Source organism: Lethenteron reissneri, chromosome 37, assembly GCF_015708825.2.
Source record: "Lethenteron reissneri isolate LAM-NWPU_2019-01 chromosome 37, ASM1570882v1, whole genome shotgun sequence".
Taxonomy (NCBI): domain Eukaryota; kingdom Metazoa; phylum Chordata; class Hyperoartia; order Petromyzontiformes; family Petromyzontidae; genus Lethenteron; species Lethenteron reissneri.
In genome coordinates this window covers 774,491-799,501 of record NC_083815.1, presented here as the reverse complement: position 1 = coordinate 799,501, position 25,011 = coordinate 774,491, and the positions used below count along the sequence as shown (strand labels likewise).

The following is a 25,011-nucleotide window of genomic DNA, read 5'->3' as shown; positions in this document are numbered from 1 at the left end:
CAAACACACAACCACTCACAAACACACAAACACAACCACAAACACACAAACACACAACCACACAAACACACAACCACACAAACACACAACCACACAACCACACAAACACACAACCACACAAACACACAACCACAAACACACAAACACACAACCACACAAACACACAAACACAAACACACAACCACTCACAAACACACAAACACAACCACAAACACACAAACACACAACCACACAAACACACAAACACACAAACACACAAACACACAACCACACAACCGCACAAACACACAACCACACAAACACACATCCACACAAACACACAACCACACAAACACACAACCACAAACACACAAACACACAACCGCACAAACACACAACCACACAAACACACAACCACAAACACACAAACACACAACCGCACAAACACAACCACACAAACACACAAACACACAAACACACATCCACACAAACACACAACCGCACAAACACACAACCACACAAAACACAACCACAAACACACAAACACACAACCGCACAAACACACAACCACACAAAACACAACCACAAACACACAACCACACAACCGCACAAACACACAACCACACAAACACACACAACCACACAATTACCCCGGCCATTTTAACAAGGAGCGCGGATTCGAGTGTCAATCACCGCCGCTGCTTCTGCTGCCGCTACTGCTGCGAACGCTCGAGATCAAACACAATACAACATCACGGGTCGCCATCCATCCACTGCTAGATGAAGCCCTCCCTCGCCCTCCACGCCGCCTCCTCCCACGACTGCAACGCACCCAGCCGGCACCTGGGCGCTCGATCTGATGTCACCGTCGCTCCGTGAAGCGAACCGAATTCCCAGCTCTCTCTCTCTCCCTCTCCCACCTCTCTCTCTCTCTCTCACCGAATGCCCATCGCTCTCGCGTGTCTGGCTCGAGTTGTTGCCGCCTGACCCTCTCCTGCCCACCGCGTGGCCCCGCCAGCCCGTCGTGCATCGTGCTCACACATCCAGGCAGTGTCCAGGCTCAATGCTGCTTAGCTTGCGAGCTGTGGCACAGCAGGCGACGCGTTCACGGTGAGTGAGCGAGTCAGCGAGTGCGATGATTCCGTTCACGGTCAACATCAGCGACGAATATTTGAATATCCATGTCCTGGGCCTCCCCCAGGTTGATTCAGCCCTCAATGAGTACCCGGTGCGGTGTGTAAACATCAGCACCCCTGGGGAGACAAAGGCGGCCGTGCGTGGTGCTGGCCACCTACCCCCTCGCGTGCCGTGCCGGCTTTCATTGGTACTACTCGCTAACAGCACTTTCCCCAACAGTCCGTGAAGGCTACCCGGGGGATCTTTGTTTGAGTGAGTGAGTTCAGTGGCCACTGAGCGAGCCGACTCTGTGTGATATCGGATCCGTGCCGCGTGTTGCTTGCTCGGCACCTTGTCCGACGTTTCACAACGCGTGCTTTTGGCGTCTAGGTCTCTTAGGTGACGGGGCAAACGAGTCGCTTGGTTATTATTTAAATCTCTCGTGGAAACTCTCCTCTTCGACTTGACATTTACCTCCCCAGTTATGGCCGTTCGCTCTCCTCCCGTTTAGATTTCGCTGCTTTCCATGCGCCATGCGCGTCGCATTGTGATCTCATTGTGATCGAGGACCACGCGAGGCGTCTGAACGCGCGGCCACGAGTGTCGTGGCGCTGTCATCGAGCCGCGCGTTTGCCGCGAAAGTACAAACGGCACGGCGGCTCACGTCACCACTGGCACCCCTCGCTGTCTCAGCTGCGAGGTAGCGGCGCAGCCCTGCAAGGTCCCGGCGCGCGCCACTGCCGGTGCTGGCGGAAGGGCCCGCGACGAGACGAGCGGGAAGGGATGCGATGAGTTACCCACACTATGCCCCACCACCACCACCACCACACGTGACCTGCCTGTCATAGACGAACGGCTGGGTGGACAGAGAGAGGCTGCCAGGGTTTGTTGTTGTTGTTATTGTTGTTGTTATTGTTGTTGTTAAGAGACTTGCCGCAGTATTTCACCTGCCGCACCGGGAGATGGCAGCGGCTGTCCCGCTGTTTTGTCTTCGGTGACGAGCAGTATCCAAATACACACGCGGACCTTCTTCACTTCATCACCGAGTCGTAATAATAGCATCGTGTACACAGCAAATAAACACTGCAAATGCAACAGTACATATACTTACACATGTACACACATATAGTATAGCAAATCTACTGACGCACACACAAAGATCCCCCATATAGCTTTGCACAGACTGTTGGGGCAAGTGCTTTTAGCGAGCAACTATGAAGGCCGGCACGGCACACGAAGAGGTGGGTGGCCAGAACCACGCCCGGCCGCCTTTGTCTCCCCAGTGGCGATGTATACACATCGCACCAGGTACTCAATTGTGGCTGAGTCGACCTAGGAGAGACCGTTTCAGATAACCGTCACTGGTGGTGGTGGCCGCGAGCGAGAATCGAACTCGGGACGCCGGGTTCGAAGCACAGCGCGCTAACCACTGCGCCACCGCTCACCCAATTATGTACTGTATCTACACACACACACGTGTACACACACACGTGTACACACACACGTACATAAATACACTCTTTTCGATATACACGAGTATGTTATATTCTGAACATATCTCAATACACACACACATATATATAGCATGAATAAGCACAAGTAACTATATATATACGCGCGCCCATACATATACAAACATACGGTATATGTATACAATATATTATGCATATGCGAGTGTTGTTCGAATCGGTTTTTGCGTAACCGGTAACCGCATGAAAAACGGTTCGAACCGGTTAAAGTGTTTTTTTTGTTTGCCGCACGTGTAGAGATGTCTATAGCAATGAACACCGCGCGTTTCGCATACACAACCGGACTTGACAACCAGACGGAGATCGCAGATTCGATTCCATCTCCCGACGCGGCAGTTAAAAAAATGCAACAAAAAACCACGTGGGCCTCAGTTTCTTAACGCGACGCGTGGACACGCAATCGGAGGTCGCCGCACTCCGTCTCGCAGGCTCCCACTCGCGCAGAGGCAAAGATCCCCCGGGTAGCCTTCAGCAGACTGTTGGGGCAAGGCGCTTTAAGCGAGGAGCGCCGATAAAGGCTGGCACGGCACACGAGGTGGTGGGTGGTCGGCGTCACGCCCGACCGCCTTTGTCTCCCTCGTGGCGCTGTTTACGCACGCCGCTCGTTTAAGGCCGAGTCGACATAGAGAAGGCCCAGGACCGGCTCGTATAATCGTCGCTGGTGTTGGCCGTCAGTGGGAGTCAAACTCGGTTTGCCGTCGGTTCGTAACGCAGCCTAACCACTGCGCCACCACTCGCCACGCATATACAACACACGCGTGTACGTTCGGGATGTTAAACCGGTGACCGCTAAACCGGTAACCGTTTCGAGTTACGATCGCCAGCAACCGCACAAACGGCACGGCGAGCCGAGTCACCGAGGTGGATGTTGCGACTGGTATCGCCAGACTGGTAAACTGCTTCATGTTTCACTCTTATTTAACGATAATGGAAAATAAAAGCCGATTCTAAACTACCCCATAAACAATACATGTCCACATGCTTTCCCAAAGCACACAAACACACTGTGTGTGCTTTAGAGAGCGTGTGTTGAACTTCTTTCGCACCGTACGTAGCCAATTGTGCTACTCGGATGTACGAACACACTCTAACGCACACGCTCTCGTACACACACCAACACACACTCACACTCTAAAACTTACACACTCTAACCCACTCGCTCTCGCAAACACACCAACACACACACTCTAAAACTTACACACTCTAACCCACACTCTCCCGCAAACACACCAACACACACTCACACTCTAAAACTTACACACTCTAACCCACACGCTCCCGTACACACACCAACACACACTCACACTCTAAAACTTACACACTCTAACCCACACGCTCCCGCAAACACACCAACACACACTCACACTCTAAAACTTACACACTCTAACCCACTCGCTCTCGTACACACACCAACACACACTCACACTCTAAAACTTACACACTCTAACCCACTCGCTCTCCGCAAACACACCAACACACACTCACACTCTAAAACTTACACACTCTAACCCACACGCTCTCGTACACAACCAACACACACTCACACTCTAAAACTTACACACTCTAACCCACTCGCTCTCGTACACACACCAACACACACTCACACTCTAAAACTTACACACTCTAACCCACTCGCTCTCGTACACACACCAACACACACTCACACTCTAAAACTTACACACTCTAACCCACTCGCTCTCGTACACACACCAACACACACTCACACTCTAAAACTTACACACTCTAACCCACACGCTCTCGTACACACACCAACACACACTCACACTCTAAAACTTACACACTCTAACCCACTCGCTCTCGTACACACACCAACACACACTCACACTCTAAAACTTACACACTCTAACCCACTCGCTCTCGTACACACACCAACACACACTCACACTCTAAAACTTACACACTCTAACCCACACGCTCTCGTACACACACCAACACACACTCACACTCTAAAACTTACACACTCTAACCCACTCGCTCTCGCAAACACACCAACACACACTCACACTCTAAAACTTACACACTCTAACCCACTCGCTCTCGTACACACACCAACACACACTCACACTCTAAAACTTACACACTCTAACCCACTCGCTCTCGTACACACACCAACACACACTCACACTCTAAAACTTACACACTCTAACCCACTCGCTCTCGTACACACACCAACACACACTCACACTCTAAAACTTACACACTCTAACCCACACGCTCTCGTACACACACCAACACACACTCACACTCTAAAACTTACACACTCTAACCCACTCGCTCTCGTACACACACCAACACACACTCACACTCTAAAACTTACACACTCTAACCCACACGCTCTCGTACACACACCAACACACACTCACACTCTAAAACTTACACACTCTAACCCACACGCTCTCGTACACACACCAACACACACTCACACTCTAAAACTTACACGCTCAACGCGCGCGCTCACACCAATACACGTGCATGCATCTCACACACGCGCACGTGTGAGTGCAATTTCTTAATATACAAAGACAAAGGTTCCCCGTGTAGCCTTGACAGACTGCTGTGGCGAGTGCTGTTAGCGAGCACCTATGAAGGCCGTCACGGCACACGAGGGGGTGGGTGGCCAGCACCACGCCCGGCCGCCTTTGTCTCCCGAGTAGCGATGTTTACACAACGCGCCAAGTGCTCATTTAAGGCTGAGTCGACTCAAGGGAAGCCCCGTACCGGTAATGATGTAAGCCGTGGTGCGCTAATTACAACACCACCGCTCCCCACGATGATGGGTACACATACTCACTCAATGACTCACACACTGACTCACACTGACTCACACTCACACACTGACTCACACTCACACACGAAACACTCAGCCACACTCTCACACACTCACGCAAAACTACACTCCTGTACTCACACGTGCACACACTCTGTCACGCACACTCACACGTATACATACACACCCATACACACATCGATATCGACAAAAACAAAGATCCCCGTATAGCCTTAACACACACACTGACATACACACTCACACATTTACACACTCTGACACACTCACACATTGACACACCGACACGCTCACAACACTGACACGCGCTTGCACTCGCGGCTGTAAACGCGGATACACACGCGAGAGAGAGAGCGAGAGAGAGACGAGAGAGAGAGAGCGAGAGAGCGATGAGAGAGAGTCCAAAAAAGAGAGATTCGCGCCTCCAGCGAACACGCGCCCATCCGGAGCGCGCGCGTGGAGAGAGCACAAGGGGAGAGCGACAGGGATCAGAGAGGCGAAGGGGAGAGCGCGAGACGGGGCGAGTGGAGAGCGTGCACCGGCGAGCCAATCGAGAGTGAAGGGAGAGTTAAGCGAGTCAAGGGAGAGAGAGAGAGGAGGGGTAAGTGAGAGTTGGGTAACTAACTCACTCACTCACCCGGAGCGGCTCTCCTCCGGCTCCCCGCGCCTCGCGTGCCGTGCCCGAGTCGCGGCGAGTCGCACCAGACGAGAGTCCTCGGCAGGCATCAATGCCCCGCGACCAGCGCTCGCGAGCGCTCCCTGACGCACGCCAATACTCGGCTCAATACGTTACACGGGTTAGAAAATGAAGCCAATGTTGACTATATGTAATTATACAAGTGGAGGGTTTTTGTTATTAAACAACTGGAGTTTCTCAAACTCTAGCGGTCGGGTGCGCCTCGAGAGGGGTGTTGTGCTACTGGTGAGCAGATCATGGTGGTGATGGTGGTGGTGATGGTGGTGGTGATGGTGGTGGTGGTGCACTCTCGGCGCTCTACTCTGTTCCTCACCCACCGAACTCTCCCCTCCTCTCACTCTCTCCACGACTACCACTGCACCACCACGCGCTCTCTCCTCCTCTCCCTCCCCGTACTCTTCCCCCTCTCCCTCCCCCCACTCCCCTCTCTCAGTCCTCCCCCCCTCTCCACCTCTCAGTCCTCCCCCCCTCTCCACCTCTCTCCTCTCTCTCTGTCCTCCGCCCCGTGTCTCGCAGCGCCCCACGCGTACAGCTGGGAGCGCGGACTTGGAAAACAAACAGCAACAAATAACAACAACAACAAGCCACGCACAACACGACTGCAGAGACAAAACACTTCCCACGCTGCAACCACGAGGAGTCGCGCTGTTAGGAGTCGTCAACACAGTGGAAGTGATGGTGGTGGTGGTGGTGATGCTGCTGCTGATGATGATGGTAATGCCGACGGTGACGATGGTGCGGATGATGGTGATGATGATAATGACGACTCAATGATTCAATTGGATTGCACACATTAGCAAAATCATCGTCTCCCTACTGCGAAAACTCGGCAGGACCCTCGTGAAAATAGTCACGAGACTCAGAGAATCTCTCCTGGGTGAACACGAGCAGGCTCACATTGGCAACAAGATGATGACCGGTGCCGCTGACGACAATGATCGCGATGCTGATCACGACGGCGACAATGATGGCACTGATGGTGGTGATGATGGTGATGATGGTGATGATGGTGGTGATGATGATGATGGTGATGATGGTGATGGTGATGATGGTGATGGTGGTGATGATGGTGGTGGTGATGATGGTGATGATGGTGATGATGGTGATGATGGTGGTGATGGTGATGATATTCTTAGGTGTTTTCGGTAAAGTCACGTAGGTAAAACATCAAAATTAATAAAAATAATAAAATAAAAATAAAGATCACTTGATGCAGCTGATCTGGCTGTGACTGTCCCACCTGATGACGGAGACTTGTGTTGCCTCCGAAACGTCGTGATCTTTATTTTTATTTTATTATTTTTATTAATTTTGATGTTTTACCTACGTGACTTTACCGAAAACACCTAAGAATATGATTCCTTGCAGTCACGAAAGCTTCAAGTCTAGATGGTGATGATGGTGATGATGATGGTGGTGATGATGGTGGTGATGATGGTGGTGATGATGGTGATGGTGGTGGTGGTGATGATGGTGGTGGTGGTGATGATGGTGATGATGGTGGTGATGGTGATGATGGTGATGATGGTGATGATTGTGATGATGATGGTGATGATGGTGATGATGGTGATGATGGTGGTGGTGGTGATGATGGTGATGATGGTGGTGATGGTGATGATGGTGATGGTGATGATGATGGTGATGATGGTGGTGATGATGGTGATGATGGTGATGATGGTGGTGATGAGCCGCGCCAGGCCACGCCCCTCAAGCGGCACCAGCCCCCCGCGCACACAGACAAAGTTCCCCCGTATAGCATCAACAGACTGGCTGGGGCAAGTGCGGTTACAGCACAGAATGCTTCTCCTCAGGGTAACAGGCTAACTCTGGCTGTCGCCTGATGATGCTGGTTGTAATTATCGGCGAAACGTCGTACTCGACTTGTAGATGTTGTGGGTTTACTCTCCAACACACAACTGGTGAACTAGTAACGAACTGGCGCATTTTTGTTTACGTGATAAACTTTACTAATTGGCTGTGTCGGGTGGTGGAGGGTTTAACGACACAACATTTATATTTCCGTGATCTAACCCAAGAACCTCTATTATGGTGCTACTCCTACATGACTGAGTCGACCTGGGGATGCCCAGGACCGGTTCAGATATACATCGGTCACCTATCGCACGTACACACACACAAACCTACACACACACACCTACACACACGTACACCCACACACACGTACACACACGTACACACACACACCTACACACACGTACACCTACACACACACGTACACACACGTACACACACACACCTACACACACGTACACACACACCTACACACACGTACACACACCTACACACACGTACACACGCACACCTACACACACACGCACATACCTACACACACGTACACACACACCTACACACACGTACACACGCACACCTACACACACATGCACATACCTACACACACCTACACACACGTGCACACACACGTACACCTACGCACCTACACACACGTACACACACACCTACACACACGTATACACACATATAACAAACACATACGCACACACATACATAGAGGTGCGGATACGCACAAATAAAGACAAAAATTCCGCAACCACGGCCAACATCAGCAGTGATCATATGATCTGTCCTGGGCCCCCACTACGTCGATTCAGCCATAAGTGAGTTACAGGTGGGGTGTATAAACAATAAAAATCATCACTGGGGAGACGAAGGCGGCCGGGGGACAGTGCTTCTTGTCACATCACCCGCTCCTACATGGGAGGTGCTACTCGCTCACAGCACTTGCCCCAGCAGCCTTTACAGGCTACACGGGGCAGCTTTGTTGGTGCCTGATATCAGCCTCGTCACGGACCCTGACACACACGCGACCCCCCCCCCCCCCATTGCCCCCCCACCGCCCCTCGCTGCTCTGTCGTGGAAGAGGAAGCCGCCGTGGGTGGGGGGCAGGGGCTTGAACCTGGATGCGTGGCGTTAGAACGTTCTAACACCCCCCTCGTGTTCTAACTCCCCCTCGTGTTCTAACTCCCCCTCGTGTTCTAACTCCCCCTCGTGTTCTAACTCCCACCTCGTGTTCTAACTCCCCCCTCGTGTTCTAACTCCCTCCTCGTGTTCTAACTCCCCCTCGTGTTCTAACTCCCCCTCGTGTTCTAACTCCTCCTCGTGTTCTAACTCCCTCCTCGTGTTCTAACTCCCCCTCGTGTTCTAACTCCCCCCTCGTGTTCTAACTCCCCCTCGTGTTCTAACTCCCCCTCGTGTTCTAACTCCTCCTCGTGTTCTAACTCCCTCCTCGTGTTCTAACTCCCCCTCGTGTTCTAACTCCCCCCTCGTGTTCTAACTCCCCCCTCGTGTTCTAACTCCCCCTCGTGTTCTAACTCCCCCCTCGTGTTCTAACTCCCCCTCGTGTTCTAACTCCCCCTCGTGTTCTAACTCCCCCCTCGTGTTCTAACTCCCCCTCGTGTTCTAACTCCCCCTCGTGTTCTAACTCCCCCTCGTGTTCTAACTCCTCCTCGTGTTCTAACTCCCTCCTCGTGTTCTAACTCCCCCTCGTGTTCTAACTCCCCCTCGTGTTCTAACTCCCCCCTCGTGTTCTAACTCCCCCCTCGTGTTCTAACTCCCTCCTCGTGTTCTAACTCCCCCTCGTGTTCTAACTCCTCCTCGTGTTCTAACTCCCTCCTCGTGTTCTAACTCCCCCTCGTGTTCTAACTCCCCCCTCGTGTTCTAACTCCCCCCTCGTGTTCTAACTCCCCCTCGTGTTCTAACTCCCCCCTCGTGTTCTAACTCCCCCTCGTGTTCTAACTCCCCCTCGTGTTCTAACTCCCCCCTCGTGTTCTAACTCCCCCCTCGTGTTCTAACTCCCCCCTCGTGTTCTAACTCCCCCTCGTGTTCTAACTCCCTCCTCGTGTTCTAACACCCCCCTCGTGTTCTAACTCCCCCCTCGTGTTCTAACTCCCCCCTCGTGTTCTAACTCCCCCCTCGTGTTCTAACTCCCCCTCGTGTTCTAACTCCCCCCTCGTGTTCTAACTCCCCCTCGTTTTCTAACTCCCCCCTCGTGTTCTAATCCCCCCTCGTGTTCTAACTCCCCCCTCGTGTTCTAACTCCACCCTCGTGTTCTAACTCCCCCCTCGTGTTCTAACTCCCCCCTCGTGTTCTAACTCCCTCCTCGTGTTCTAACTCCCCCTCGTGTTCTAACTCCTCCTCGTGTTCTAACTCCCTCCTCGTGTTCTAACTCCCCCTCGTGTTCTAACTCCCCCCTCGTGTTCTAACTCCCTCCTCGTGTTCTAACTCCCTCCTCGTGTTCTAACTCCCCCTCGTGTTCTAACACCCACCTCGTGTTCTAACTCCCCCCTCGTGTTCTAACTCCCCCTCGTGTTCTAACTCCCCCCTCGTGTTCTAACTCCCCCTCGTGTTCTAACTCCCCCTCGTGTTCTAACTCCCTCCTCGTGTTCTAACTCCCCCTCGTGTTCTAACTCCCCCCTCGTGTTCTAACTCCCCCCTCCCTCGTGTTCTAACACCCATCTCGTATTCTAACTCCCCCCTCGTGTTCTAACTTCCCCCTCGTGTTCTAACTCCCCCCTCGTGTTCTAACTCCCCCCTCGTGTTCTAACTTCCCCCTCCTGTTCTAACTCCCCCCTCGTGTTCTAACTCCCCCCTCGTGTTCTAACTCCCCCCTCGTGTTCTAACTCCCCCCTCCCTCGTGTTCTAACACCCATCTCGTATTCTAACTCCCCCCTCGTGTTCTAACTTCCCCCTCCTGTTCTAACTCCCTCCTCATGTTCTAACTCCCCCCTCGTGTTCTAACTCCCCCCCCCCGTGTTCTAACTCTGTGCGGGTTCTAACGCGGACCGGGTGAGTACGGCGCTGGACTGTGGATGGGCGTCACAGGTATTGCTGAGATCACGGGTCGAGGTGATGGTGATGGTGAGTGTGATGGTGAGTGTGGTGGTGAGTGTGGTGGCGAGTGTGGTGGTGAGTGTGGTGGTGAGTGTGATGGTGAGTGTGGTGGTGAGTATGAGGGTATAGTGGAGGGTGAGTGTGATGGTGAATGTGAGTGTGGTGGTCAGTGTGGTGGTGAGTGTGAGGGTCAGTGTGAGGGTGATGGTGAGTGTGGTGGTGAGTATGGTGGTGAGTGTGAGATGTCAGGGTATGGGACTTGATTTTTGGGTTTGATGTGATGATATTGATAAATGCTGGTGATGATGGCGATGTGATGATATTGATATATGATGGTGATGATGGCGATGTGATGACAATTCCCACCACCTTCACGATGATACCCGTGCGAAGTTTGACCACCACGAGCATCATCAACATCACCCACATCATCATCACAACCACCACCACGGGCTTAGCCATTAGCACCATCACCATCATCAACATCATCACCATCATCACAACCACCACCAAGGGCTTAGCCATGGGCAGCAGCACCATCACCATCACCCACATCACCATCATCATCACACCCACCACCACGGGCTTAGCCATTAGCAGCAGCACCATCACCCACATCATCACCATCATCACAACCACCACCACAGGCTTAGCCATCGGCAGCATCACCATCACCATCATCACCATCATCACAACCACCACCACGGGCTTAGCCATGAGCAGCAGACCCCCCCAAACCCTCTCGCCCCCCCTCCCCGGCATAATACCAGAATCTGACCCCCACCCTCTAACCCCCCCCCCCACCACACACACAACCCGCTCCGTCCCACGCAACCAGACATCGCTCTCTCTCTCTCTCTCTGTCTCGTGCTCTCTCGCGGTGTGACACACACACACACACACAGGTGTAGACACACCTGTGTGTGTGTGTGTCACACAGACTCACACCCCTTCACCCAGCCCCATCACCCACCACCCCTACACCCAGCTCCATCACCACCCCTACACCCAGCCCCATCACCACCCCTACACCCAGCCCCACCACTACCTCTACACCCAGCCCCACCACCACCCCGACACCCATCACCACCCCTACACCCACCACCACCCTTACACCCATCACCACCCCTACACCCACCACCACCCCTACACCCACCACCACCCCTACACCCATCACCACCCCTACACCCACCACCACCCCTACACCCACCATCACCCCTACACCCAGCCCCACCACCACCCCGACACCCATCACCACCCCTACACCCACCACCACCCTTACACCCATCACCACCCCTACACCCACCACCACCCCTACACCCACCACCACCCCTACACCCATCACCACCCCTACACCCACCACCACCCCTACACCCATCACCACCCCTACACCCACCACCACCCCTACACCTACCACCACCCCTACACCCACCACCACCCCTACACCCAGCCCCACCACCACCCCTACACCCATCACCACCCCTACACCCACCACCACCCCTACACCCACCACCACCCCTACACCCACCACCACCCCTACACCCAGCCCCACCACCACCCCGACACCCATCACCACCCCTACACCCACCACCACCCTTATACCCATCACCACCCCTACACCCACCACCACCCCTACACCCACCACCACCCCTACACCCATCACCACCCCTACACCCACCACCACCCCTACACCCATCACCACCCCTACACCCACCACCACCCCTACACCCACCACCACCCCTACACCCATCACCACCCCTACACCCACCACCACCCCTACACCCATCACCACCCCTACACCCACCACCACCCCTACACCCACCACCACCCCTACACCCAGCCCCACCACCACCCCGACACCCATCACCACCCCTACACCCACCACCACCCTTACACCCATCACCACCCCTACACCCACCACCACCCCTACACCCACCACCACCCCTACACCCATCACCACCCCTACACCCACCACCACCCCTACACCCATCACCACCCCTACACCCACCACCACCCCTACACCTACCACCACCCCTACACCCAGCACATCAGAGAGAGAGAGATGGGGAGTGTGTAAATGCCCTCAAAGGTTGAAGGCAAAGTCCCCCGTGCGTGCAGCCTACCCAGGCTCTGGGCGCGAGGGTTGTTAGCGAGCCCCTATTAAGGCCGCCACGGCGCACGATCGCGGCGGGGCGTGGCGCTGAACGATCGTCTGCAAACGATGCGATGCTCATGTTCATGCAGAGGACCAAGTGTTCATTTAAGGCTGAGTCGACCAAGTGGACGCCCGGTATACGTTCAGACACCACTCGCCACTGATGTTAGCCGTGGCCCGGATGAGAATGCAGGTCACTCGATTCGTACCGCAGTGCGCTAACCGCTGCACCACCGCTCCGCGTACAAAGACAAAGATCCCCCGTGCATCATCACAGATTGTTGGGGCAAGTGCGATTGGCGAGCGCCTATTAAGAATGTAACGGCGCATCGCGCCCGGCCGCCTTTGTCTCCCCATTGCTGACGTTTACACACCGCACCAAGTACTCATTTGAGGCTGAGTTGATCTAGGCGAGGCTCTGGAGCGGTTCATGTAATCGTCACCTGTGTTGGCCGTGAGCGGGAGTCAAACTCGGGCCTCCCACACCCAATAGATAGGCGATCGTGATGAGTTTGTGTAGATCCTACAAGCGCTAGTCTTTGTTTAATTTCCTCACCATCACCATTCATCAGCCACAGTCAATACACCGCTGGATGAAGGCCACCCCGAGCAGCAAGCCCCTCTCACGCTGCTGCAATGTAACGACACATCCAGCGCCTGCCAAACTAAATGATTCATTCGATCGCTCCGTCTCCACGTGAGCGGTTCGGTTCGTGTCTCGGGGCGGGCTGGGCCCGGAGGTCCGCGCCGCTCTCCGCGTCGCGCTGGACACAATCGCACGGGCTTCTCCGGCAGCGGTGGACCGAGTAATTCGCCTTCAGCTGAGTGTGACGATGCAGCCCAGAGAAAGCGGGCGGTGCGTCACGTGACACATTCACACGCAATTACACACAGACACGCACGCACGCACGCAGAGATAAAGATCCCCGTGTAGCTTTAGCGGACTGTTGGGGCAAGTGCCGTTAGCGAGTAGCACCTTATGAAAGCCGGCACGGCACACGATGGGGTGGGTGGACAGCACCGCGCTCGACCGCCTTTGTCTCCCTCGTGGCGATGTTGACACATCGCTCCAGGTACTCATTTAGGGCTGAGTCGACATAGGAAAGGCCCAGGACATATTCAAATATTCGTCACTGATGTTAACCACTACACCACCGCTCCCCAATTAACAAGATGCAGTACACACACACACAATTACACACACACACACACTTACACACACACTTACACACACACACAATTACACACACACAATTACATACACACACAATTACACACACACACTTACACACACACAATTACACACACACAATTACACACACACAATCACACACACACAATTACACACGCACAAAATCACACACACACAATTACACACACACACAATTACACACACACACACAATTACACACGCACAATTACACACACAATTACACACACACAATTACACACACACACAATCACACACACACAATTACACGCGCACAATTACACACACAATTACACACACACAATTACACACACACACACAAAATCACACACACACACAATTACACACACACACACAATAACACACACACACACAATTACACACGCACTATTACACACACAATGACACACACAACTACACACAATTACACACACACAATTACACACACACACAATTACACACACACACAATTGCACACACACACAATTACACACATACAAAATCACACACACACAATTACACACACACACAATTGCACACACACACAATTACACACACACAATTACACACGCACAATTACACACACACAATTACACACGCACACAATCACACACACACACAATTACACACACAGACAATTACACACGCAATTATAGTAGTGTGTATATAGTTGTGTATAGTTGTGTATAGTTGTGTATATAGTTGTGTGTAAAGTTACGTATATAGTTGCGTGTATAGTTGTGTATATAGTAGTGTGTATAATTGTGTATATAGTAGTGTATAGTTGTGTGTGTATTGTGTATATCGTTGTGTATATATTTGCGTGTATAGTTGTGTATATAGTTATGTATAGGTGTGTGCATAGTTGTGTATATAATTGTGTGCATAGTTGGGTATATAGTTGTGAATAGTTGTGTATATAGTTGGGTATATAGTTGTGTATAGTTGTGTATAGTTGTGTATAGTTGTGTATATAGTGGTGTGTATATTATGTATATAGGTATGTGTATATGTTTGTGTGTATAATTGTGTATATATTTGTATGTGTATTTGTGTATATCGTAGTGTGTGTATATAGTTGTATTTTATTGTGTATATAGTAGTGTATAGTTGTGTATTTAATTGTGCATTTAATTGTGTATATAGTAGTGTATAGTTGTGTATATATAGTTGCGTAGCGGTGAGTGGGCTGTGCGACCCGAGTTCAATTTCCGCCCACGACCACCCCCAGTGACGAATATCTGAATATGTCCTGGGCCTCCCCTAGGTCGACTCAGCCTCAAATGAGTACCTGGTGCGGTGTGTAAAAATCATCGCCACTGGAGAGACAAAGGCGGCCGTGCGCGGTGTTGCCCATCCATCCCATCACGCGCCGTGCCGGCCTTCATTGGGGCTCGCCAACAGCACTTGCCCCTACAGCCTGTGCAGGCTACGCACGGCGCGTCTGTAGTACTGTGTGCGGTGTTACCAGCAGCCATGGGCAATCCACTGCTGGATGAACGACTCCTTCCCTGTCACTCCTCCAGTCGTCATTTTACATCGCAAACTCGTTGTGCTCTGCTTATTGTGTATTGTATACACGAGTAATAAATATTAAATGTTGTGTATATTGTATACTTTATGTATATATTGTGTGTATTGTGTGTGTAATGTAAATTGTATGTATTGTACATTGTGTATACACTGTCAATTGTGCGTGTGTATTTATATTGTGTGTATTGTACGTATACTGTGTATATAGTGCGTATATGTGTATGGTATGTATGGTATAGTTGTGTTTGTATATTGTGTATATATGGTATGTGGTGTGCATGATATATAACGAATATCGCATGTTGTGCGTATTGCATATTTTGTGTATTATGTGTAAAGTGTTGTGTGTAGTGTGTATATTGTATGCATGCATTATATATATATATAGCATGCATATTGTATGAATATTAAATATTTACAATGTGTATATTATACACACTCCCGTTAACCGAATAGAAACCGGTTAATAACGGTTTGCCGCCCATCTGGAAGAGGCTTCGTGAGCCGTGACCACCACGCGAAGGCCGCGGCCGTCGTCATCCCGGAGTAGAAGAGGAGACCAAGCGCGCTCTCGCAGCCGCCTCTAGTGGAGGCCTTCCGCCAGCAGTGCGGCGTGAGCGAGCAGTTGCAGTGCTGCCCCTTCGCCTGTGTCGGCACTGAGGCCGTCGTGACGTTTGTGCGCGCGGCGCGCGCTAATTCACTTCATTCGAAACGCCACTTGAAATGGTTACCGGTTCGTAACTTTAGAAACTGGTAATCAATTGCAAAAACGTTTAACAATGCCGGTCCACGTCGTCCATTGTCCGCGTGTCTGTGTGGAGAGCGGTGGCGCAGCGGTTAGCGCGCTGCGCTGCGAACCTGGAAGAGACGCGAGTTCCAATCCCGCTCACGACCAATCAGAGTGGCGGCAAATATCTGAACCGTGTATGGGCCTCCCCTAGGTCGACTCGGCCTTAAATGAGTACCTGGTGTGGTGTAAAAAACAAACATCGCCACTGGGAAGAACAAAGGCGGCCGAGCGTGCTGCTGGCCACCCACCCCCTCTAGGTGTGCCACAGTGCCGGCCTTCATGGGTGCTGCTCGCTACCAGCACTTGCCCCAACAATGTTTCCGGCTATACAGGGGATCTTTGTCTTTATCTTTATATGCTGTGTGCACATGTATGGTACGTGTCGATGTGTCTGTTGCTGTAGGGTAAATGCAGGTGTGTGTGTACACACAACACACTGTGTGTGAGTGGTCTGTGTGTGTACACACAGCATACTGTGTGTACACACAACATACTGTGTGTGTACACACAACGTACTGTGTGTGAGTGGTCTGTGTGTGTACACACAGCATACTGTGTGCCAGTGGTCTGTGTGTGTACACACAACATACTGTGTGTACACACAACATACTGTGTGTGTACACACAACATACTGTGTGTGAGTGGTCTGTGTGTGTACACACAACACACTGTGTGTGAGTGGTCTGTGTGTGTCACCATCACACACGCGGCACGACAGCCGCAGTCTCCGCGCGGCTTTGCGTCTGTTGCTCTGCAGATGTCGAGGTGCGCTGCGAACCGGTTACCCGTTTTCCCCGTTCTGTCATGCGGTTACCGGTACATTCAAACACAATGACCGCGTGTTTTAATGACTCTGGTCTCGAGTGTGTCACGTGTCATGTGTGCATGCCGTGACGTTACCTTGTGCATATTGTGTGTCGTGTGTACATAATGTACACGTGTGTGCTATGTGCGGTGTGTGTGTGGATGATGCATATTGTGTAATTTTACGAAAAGTGTATTTATATTGCCCGTATTTATTTTATAGTGTACACCGTGCGTGTTTCTTGTGCATATTGTGTTACTAGATATGTAGTGTTGTGTATAGTTTGTGTAATGTGTATAGCATGTATAATGTGTATATTGTCTACGTGTACCCTGTGTATTGTGCATAATGTACAGCGTGTATTATGTACGGAATGTACAATGTATGTTGTGTATAATGTGAAGTAAATGTAGCGTATTACGTGTATATGGTGTATTGTGTGTATGCATATAATATAGTGTGTATTGTATATAGTGCACGATGTATGTAGTAGATTGTGTATAGTATATTGTGTATAGTGTATATATTATGTATATTGTTTAAATATTGTGTATAGTGTGTATAATTGTGTTTAGTGTGGTTTATATTGTGTATCTCGTTTAGGGTGTGCATTGTGCATGTTTTGTGTACAATGTGAATGATATGTATCGTGTATATAATATATTGTGTGTGTATTGTGTGCATTGTTTATTGTATATGAATAATATATATGTGTATATTGTATATTGTGTGTATTGTGCATCGAGGTTACATTGTGTCAATTATCTGTGTATATTGTATATTGTGTGTATTGTACCTATTGTGTATATATATGTACCGTGTATGGTATTATAGTGTATTGCGTATTTTGTATATGGTGTGCATTTTATATTGTTTGCACATTGTGTATATTGCATGGTTAGGATATACCGTGCATTATATATTGTCTATATTATATATAGAATGCGTATTGTGTAAATTGTGTATGTTTGATATTGTGTATGATATGTGTATTGTGTACATTCGATGTATTGTGTATTTTTGTATTTTATGTATTGCGTAGACTGGGCATTTTATATCATGTGCACAGTGTGTAACTATAGTGTATATTGTATTTATGTATTATTGTGTATACTGTATATACTGGGTATTGTGTCTATGAATGTATTGTATATACTGTGTGCAATATATTGTGTGTACACGATGTGCATTGTATCTATGTATGTGGTGTGTATATTGTGCGCGTTGTGTATATTATATAGTATAGTGTATTGTGCGTATTCTGTGTAGTGTGCGCATTGAGTGTTGTGTGTATAATGTATGTAATGCGTATTGTGTGTATTGTATGTATCATGCATATTATGTATGTTGTATATATTGTGTGTGTGTTTTGCCGGGCATGTTGTGTAATTATGTTTCCCACGTATAATGTACATATTGTGTATATTCTGTACAATGTGTATCGTGTGCGTATTGTGATAATTGTGTACATTACGTATGTTATACGGTGTATATTGTGTGTACGATGTATAGTGTGTGTTGTGTGTATTCTGTATACTAAGCGTGTTGTATTTATTGTATGTATTGTGTGTTGTGTGCATTGCATGTGTTGTGTGTATTGTGTATATTATGTGTGCTGTGTGTATTGTGTATATTAAACGTGTTCGTGTGTGTTGTGTACATTGTGCGTGTTGTGTGTATTGTATATATTGTGTGTGTTGTGTACATTGCGTATATTGTGTATATTGTGTATATTGTGTGTGTATATTGTATGTGTTGTGTGTATTGTGTGTGTTATGTGTATTGTGTATATTGGGTGTGCTGTGTGTATTGTGTATATTGTGTGTTGTGTATGTTGTGTTGTTGTGTGTATTGTGTATATTGTGTGTGTTGTGTGTATTGCGTGTGTTGTGTGGTGTGTGTATTGCGTGTGTTGTGTGTATTGTGTATATTGTGTATGCTGTGTGTATTGTGTATATTGTGTGTTGTGAATATTGTGTATGATGTGTGTATTGTGTATATTGTGTGTATTGTGTGTACTGTGTATGCTGTGGATATTGTGTATACTGTGTGTGTTGTGTATATTGTGTATATTGTGTGTGTTGTGTTCACGAGGCTGTGCGCCGCATTGGGGGTCATCATCTCGGTATCTCGCGAATCTCAGCGCACGCCGGCCTCCGCGGGGTAGACACGGGGGGGGGGACACGGGGGGGACACGGGGGGGACACGGGGGAGACACGGGGGGGCACGGGGAGACACGGGGGGACGCGGGGAGACACGGGGGGGCACGGGGGAGACACGGGGGGGGGCACGGGGAGACACGGAGAGACACGGGGGAGACACGGGGGAGACACGGGGAGACACGGGGGAGACACGGGGGAGACACAGGGAGACACGGGGGAGACACGGGGGGACGCGGGGAGACACGGGGGAGACACGGGGGGGACACGGGGGAGACACGGGGAGACACGGGGGAGACACGGGGGGACGCGGGGAGACACGGGGGAGACACGGGGGGGACACGGGGGAGACACAGGGAGACACGGGGGAGACACGGGGGGACGCGGGGAGACACGGGGGAGACACGGGGGGGACATGGGGGAGACACGGGGGAGACACGGGGGAGACACGGGGGGGGGGGCACGGAGAGACACGAGGAGACACGGGGGAGATACGGGGGAGACACGGGGGAGACACGGGGGAGACACGGGGGGGGGGGCACGGAGAGACACGAGGAGACACGGGGGAGATACGGGGGAGACACGGGGGAGACACGGGGGAGACACGGGGGGGGGGGGACGGGGAGACACGAGGAGACAAGGGCGTCGCTCGCCGAGCCGTGTTTGTTCTTCGCTCCATACATAATTCACATGTAACAAGCATGTCACATGTTCCACTCATGTCACACCCCCGTCTGTCTCTCCCTTTGTCCGCCCCGACGTCGCCCTGCCTGCTCGCCCGCGTGTCCCGTCGCCCTCCCGTCTGGCTGTGTGCGTGTCCGTCTCTCTGTCCGTCCGACTGTCGTCAATGTGTCCGCCCGTATCTGCCTGCGTGAGTGTCTGTCCGTGTCCGTCTCTCTGTCCGCCCGTATCTGCCTGCGTGAGTGTCTGTCAGTGTCCGTCTCTCTGTCCGCCCGTCTCTGTCTGCGTTATCAATGTTCATGGCGGTATTCAACCCCAACCTCTGACCGTGGCTTTGCGCGCGGCATCGCTTTGATATCCGATCCATCCGCATACAAATAAGCACGCCTGCAACAATGACAACAACATATACATACCAAATCATAGTATTAATACATTAATAATTGATAATTATTCGCAAATAAACTCACGGACAGGTGCAGTAGACAACGCCAATCCAGTTGCAATGAGCAGCGCACCGCAGTGATGAAACCGGTTATAACCGTAACCGTATATTATCGTTTGGACGCTCGCGGATAATGGTTGTTGCTGCTGTTGCTTGCAGATACTCATCTTCAGCAGCAGTAGCCGGCCATGGTCAAGCCACTGCTGGACGGATACTCGTCATCACGAGTCATAAGAATACAAATGCGATATTATCCAAATTTGACATTGTAGAAATATATACACAATAATACACACAATAATACACACACAATAATACACAATGATACACACACAATGATACACAATAACACAATACAATGATACCCAGGCAATAATACCCAGGCAATAATACCCACACAATGATACACCATGACACAAAGAAAGTCACACACACACACACAACAGCAATACACACGCACACAGGAACACGACCAACACACCAATCACAGACGGCATTGCCATTCGAGCTGCTTCACCGCCGAGAGGAGCGAGGACCGGGCAGGGCGATGGTCGAGACCGATCACGGAGCGGCAGCCACGGAGGGAACGCATCCGAGGGGCACCGCCTCCGGGGAGACGGAGCGACGTTGTAAACCGCTGGTGGATTGGAAGCGTGGGAGATGACGAGCGCGGTGCGAGCACCGTCGTCCAGCAGTGGAATGACCGCGGCTGCTGCTGCTGCTGCTGGATGTAACAAGTGACTGCCTCCCCACGCCGTGTCCGCGTGACCATACTTCACCACGCTGGTCACCGTGCGGGTTGGTGAAGGGGTCCCGGGAACATTCACACTGCGGGGAATTGAACTCGGGGCCCGGCGAGTTGATAGCGCAGCGCGCTGCTAACCGCTGCGCCACCACTCCACCTTGACACAAGAACATTTACACCATAGAGACAAAGATCCCCGTGTAGCCTTAACAGACTGTTGGGGCAAGAGCTGTTAGCTCGCACCACCTGTGAATGCTGCCACGGCACACGAGGGCGGCCAGCACCACGGCCGACCGCCTTTGTTCCCGAGTGGCAATGTTCACTATCACACCGCGTCAAAGCGTGCGCATATACACAATACACACGCTACACAATGTACACTCTGCACATTCCAAATTATATACGCACACTGCATGCACACGCTGCACAATAGCGTAGTGTGTAAGTATATACATACACACGGTATTGTGTATGTGTGTATAGTGTGTATGTGTATATACATAGTGTGTGTGTGTATAGTGTGCATTGTTTATTGTATATGAATAATATATATGTGTATATTGTATATTGTGTGTATTGTGCATCGAGGTTACATTGTGTCAATTATCTGTGTATATTGTATATTGTGTGTATTGTACCTATTGTGTATATATATGTACCGTGTATGGTATTATAGTGTATTGCGTATTTTGTATATGGTGTGCATTTTATATTGTTTGCACATTGTGTATATTGCATGGTTAGGATATACCGTGCATTATATATTGTCTATATTATATATAGAATGCGTATTGTGTAAATTGTGTATGTTTGATATTGTGTATGATATGTGTATTGTGTACATTCGATGTATTGTGTATTTTTGTATTTTATGTATTGCGTAGACTGGGCATTTTATATCATGTGCACAGTGTGTAACTATAGTGTATATTGTATTATGTATTATTGTGTATACTGTATATACTGGGTATTGTGTCTATGAATGTATTGTATATACTGTGTGCAATATATTGTGTGTACACGATGTGCATTGTATCTATGTATGTGGTGTGTATATTGTGCGCGTTGTGTATATTATATAGTATAGTGTATTGTGCGTATTCTGTGTAGTGTGCGCATTGAGTGTTGTGTGTATAATGTATGTAATGCGTATTGTGTGTATTGTATGTATCATGCATATTATGTATGTTGTATATATTGTGTGTGTGTTTTGCCGGGCATGTTGTGTAATTATGTTTCCCACGTATAATGTACATATTGTGTATATTCTGTACAATGTGTATCGTGTGCGTATTGTGATAATTGTGTACATTACGTATGTTATACGGTGTATATTGTGTGTACGATGTATAGTGTGTGTTGTGTGTATTCTGTATACTAAGCGTGTTGTATTTATTGTATGTATTGTGTGTTGTGTGCATTGCATGTGTTGTGTGTATTGTGTATATTATGTGTGCTGTGTGTATTGTGTATATTAAACGTGTTCGTGTGTGTTGTGTACATTGTGCGTGTTGTGTGTATTGTATATATTGTGTGTGTTGTGTACATTGCGTATATTGTGTATATTGTGTATATTGTGTGTGTATATTGTATGTGTTGTGTGTATTGTGTGTGTTATGTGTATTGTGTGTATTGTGTGTGCTGTGTGTATTGTGTATATTGTGTGTTGTGTATGTTGTGTTGTTGTGTGTATTGTGTATATTGTGTGTGTTGTGTGTATTGCGTGTGTTGTGTGGTGTGTGTATTGCGTGTGTTGTGTGTATTGTGTATATTGTGTATGCTGTGTGTATTGTGTATATTGTGTGTTGTGAATATTGTGTATTATGTGTGTATTGTGTATATTGTGTGTATTGTGTGTACTGTGTATGCTGTGGATATTGTGTATACTGTGTGTGTTGTGTATATTGTGTATATTGTGTGTGTTGTGTTCACGAGGCTGTGCGCCGCATTGGGGGTCATCATCTCGGTATCTCGCGAATCTCAGCGCACGCCGGCCTCCGCGGGGTAGACACGGGGGGGGGGACACGGGGGGGACACGGGGGGGACACGGGGGAGACACGGGGGGGCACGGGGAGACACGGGGGGACGCGGGGAGACACGGGGGGGCACGGGGGAGACACGGGGGGGGGCACGGGGAGACACGGAGAGACACGGGGGAGACACGGGGGAGACACGGGGAGACACGGGGGAGACACGGGGGAGACACAGGGAGACACGGGGGAGACACGGGGGGACGCGGGGAGACACGGGGGAGACACGGGGGGGACACGGGGGAGACACGGGGAGACACGGGGGAGACACGGGGGGACGCGGGGAGACACGGGGGAGACACGGGGGGGACACGGGGGAGACACAGGGAGACACGGGGGAGACACGGGGGGACGCGGGGAGACACGGGGGAGACACGGGGGGGACATGGGGGAGACACGGGGGAGACACGGGGGAGACACGGGGGGGGGGGCACGGAGAGACACGAGGAGACACGGGGGAGATACGGGGGAGACACGGGGGAGACACGGGGGAGACACGGGGGGGGGGGCACGGAGAGACACGAGGAGACACGGGGAGATACGGGGGAGACACGGGGGAGACACGGGGAGACACGGGGGGGGGGGGACGGGGAGACACGAGGAGACAAGGGCGTCGCTCGCCGAGCCGTGTTTGTTCTTCGCTCCATACATAATTCACATGTAACAAGCATGTCACATGTTCCACTCATGTCACACCCCCGTCTGTCTCTCCCTTTGTCCGCCCCGACGTCGCCCTGCCTGCTCGCCCGCGTGTCCCGTCGCCCTCCCGTCTGGCTGTGTGCGTGTCCGTCTCTCTGTCCGTCCGACTGTCGTCAATGTGTCCGCCCGTATCTGCCTGCGTGAGTGTCTGTCCGTGTCCGTCTCTCTGTCCGCCCGTATCTGCCTGCGTGAGTGTCTGTCAGTGTCCGTCTCTCTGTCCGCCCGTCTCTGTCTGCGTTATCAATGTTCATGGCGGTATTCAACCCCAACCTCTGACCGTGGCTTTGCGCGCGGCATCGCTTTGATATCCGATCCATCCGCATACAAATAAGCACGCCTGCAACAATGACAACAACATATACATACCAAATCATAGTATTAATACATTAATAATTGATAATTATTCGCAAATAAACTCACGGACAGGTGCAGTAGACAACGCCAATCCAGTTGCAATGAGCAGCGCACCGCAGTGATGAAACCGGTTATAACCGTAACCGTATATTATCGTTTGGACGCTCGCGGATAATGGTGATTGTTGTTGCTGCTGTTGCTTGCAGATACTCATCTTCAGCAGCAGTAGCCGGCCATGGTCAAGCCACTGCTGGACGGATACTCGTCATCACGAGTCATAAGAATACAAATGCGATATTATCCAAATTTGACATTGTAGAAATATATACACAATAATACACACAATAATACACACACAATAATACACAATGATACACACACAATGATACACAATAACACAATACAATGA

General features: G+C 50.5%; 1 protein-coding gene across 1 annotated transcript in view; it reads right to left on the bottom strand.

The window, feature by feature from the left end:
• Positions 1 to 6,459, bottom strand: part of LOC133351377 (paired box protein Pax-6-like) — a 41,327-nt gene extending 34,868 nt beyond the window's left edge. The window contains exon 1 of the mRNA XM_061566524.1: positions 6,068 to 6,459. The gene's annotated coding sequence lies outside the window, so the exon portion shown is untranslated. The remainder of the gene's footprint in view (positions 1 to 6,067) is intronic.
• Between the last annotated feature and the right edge of the window lie 18,552 nt (positions 6,460 to 25,011).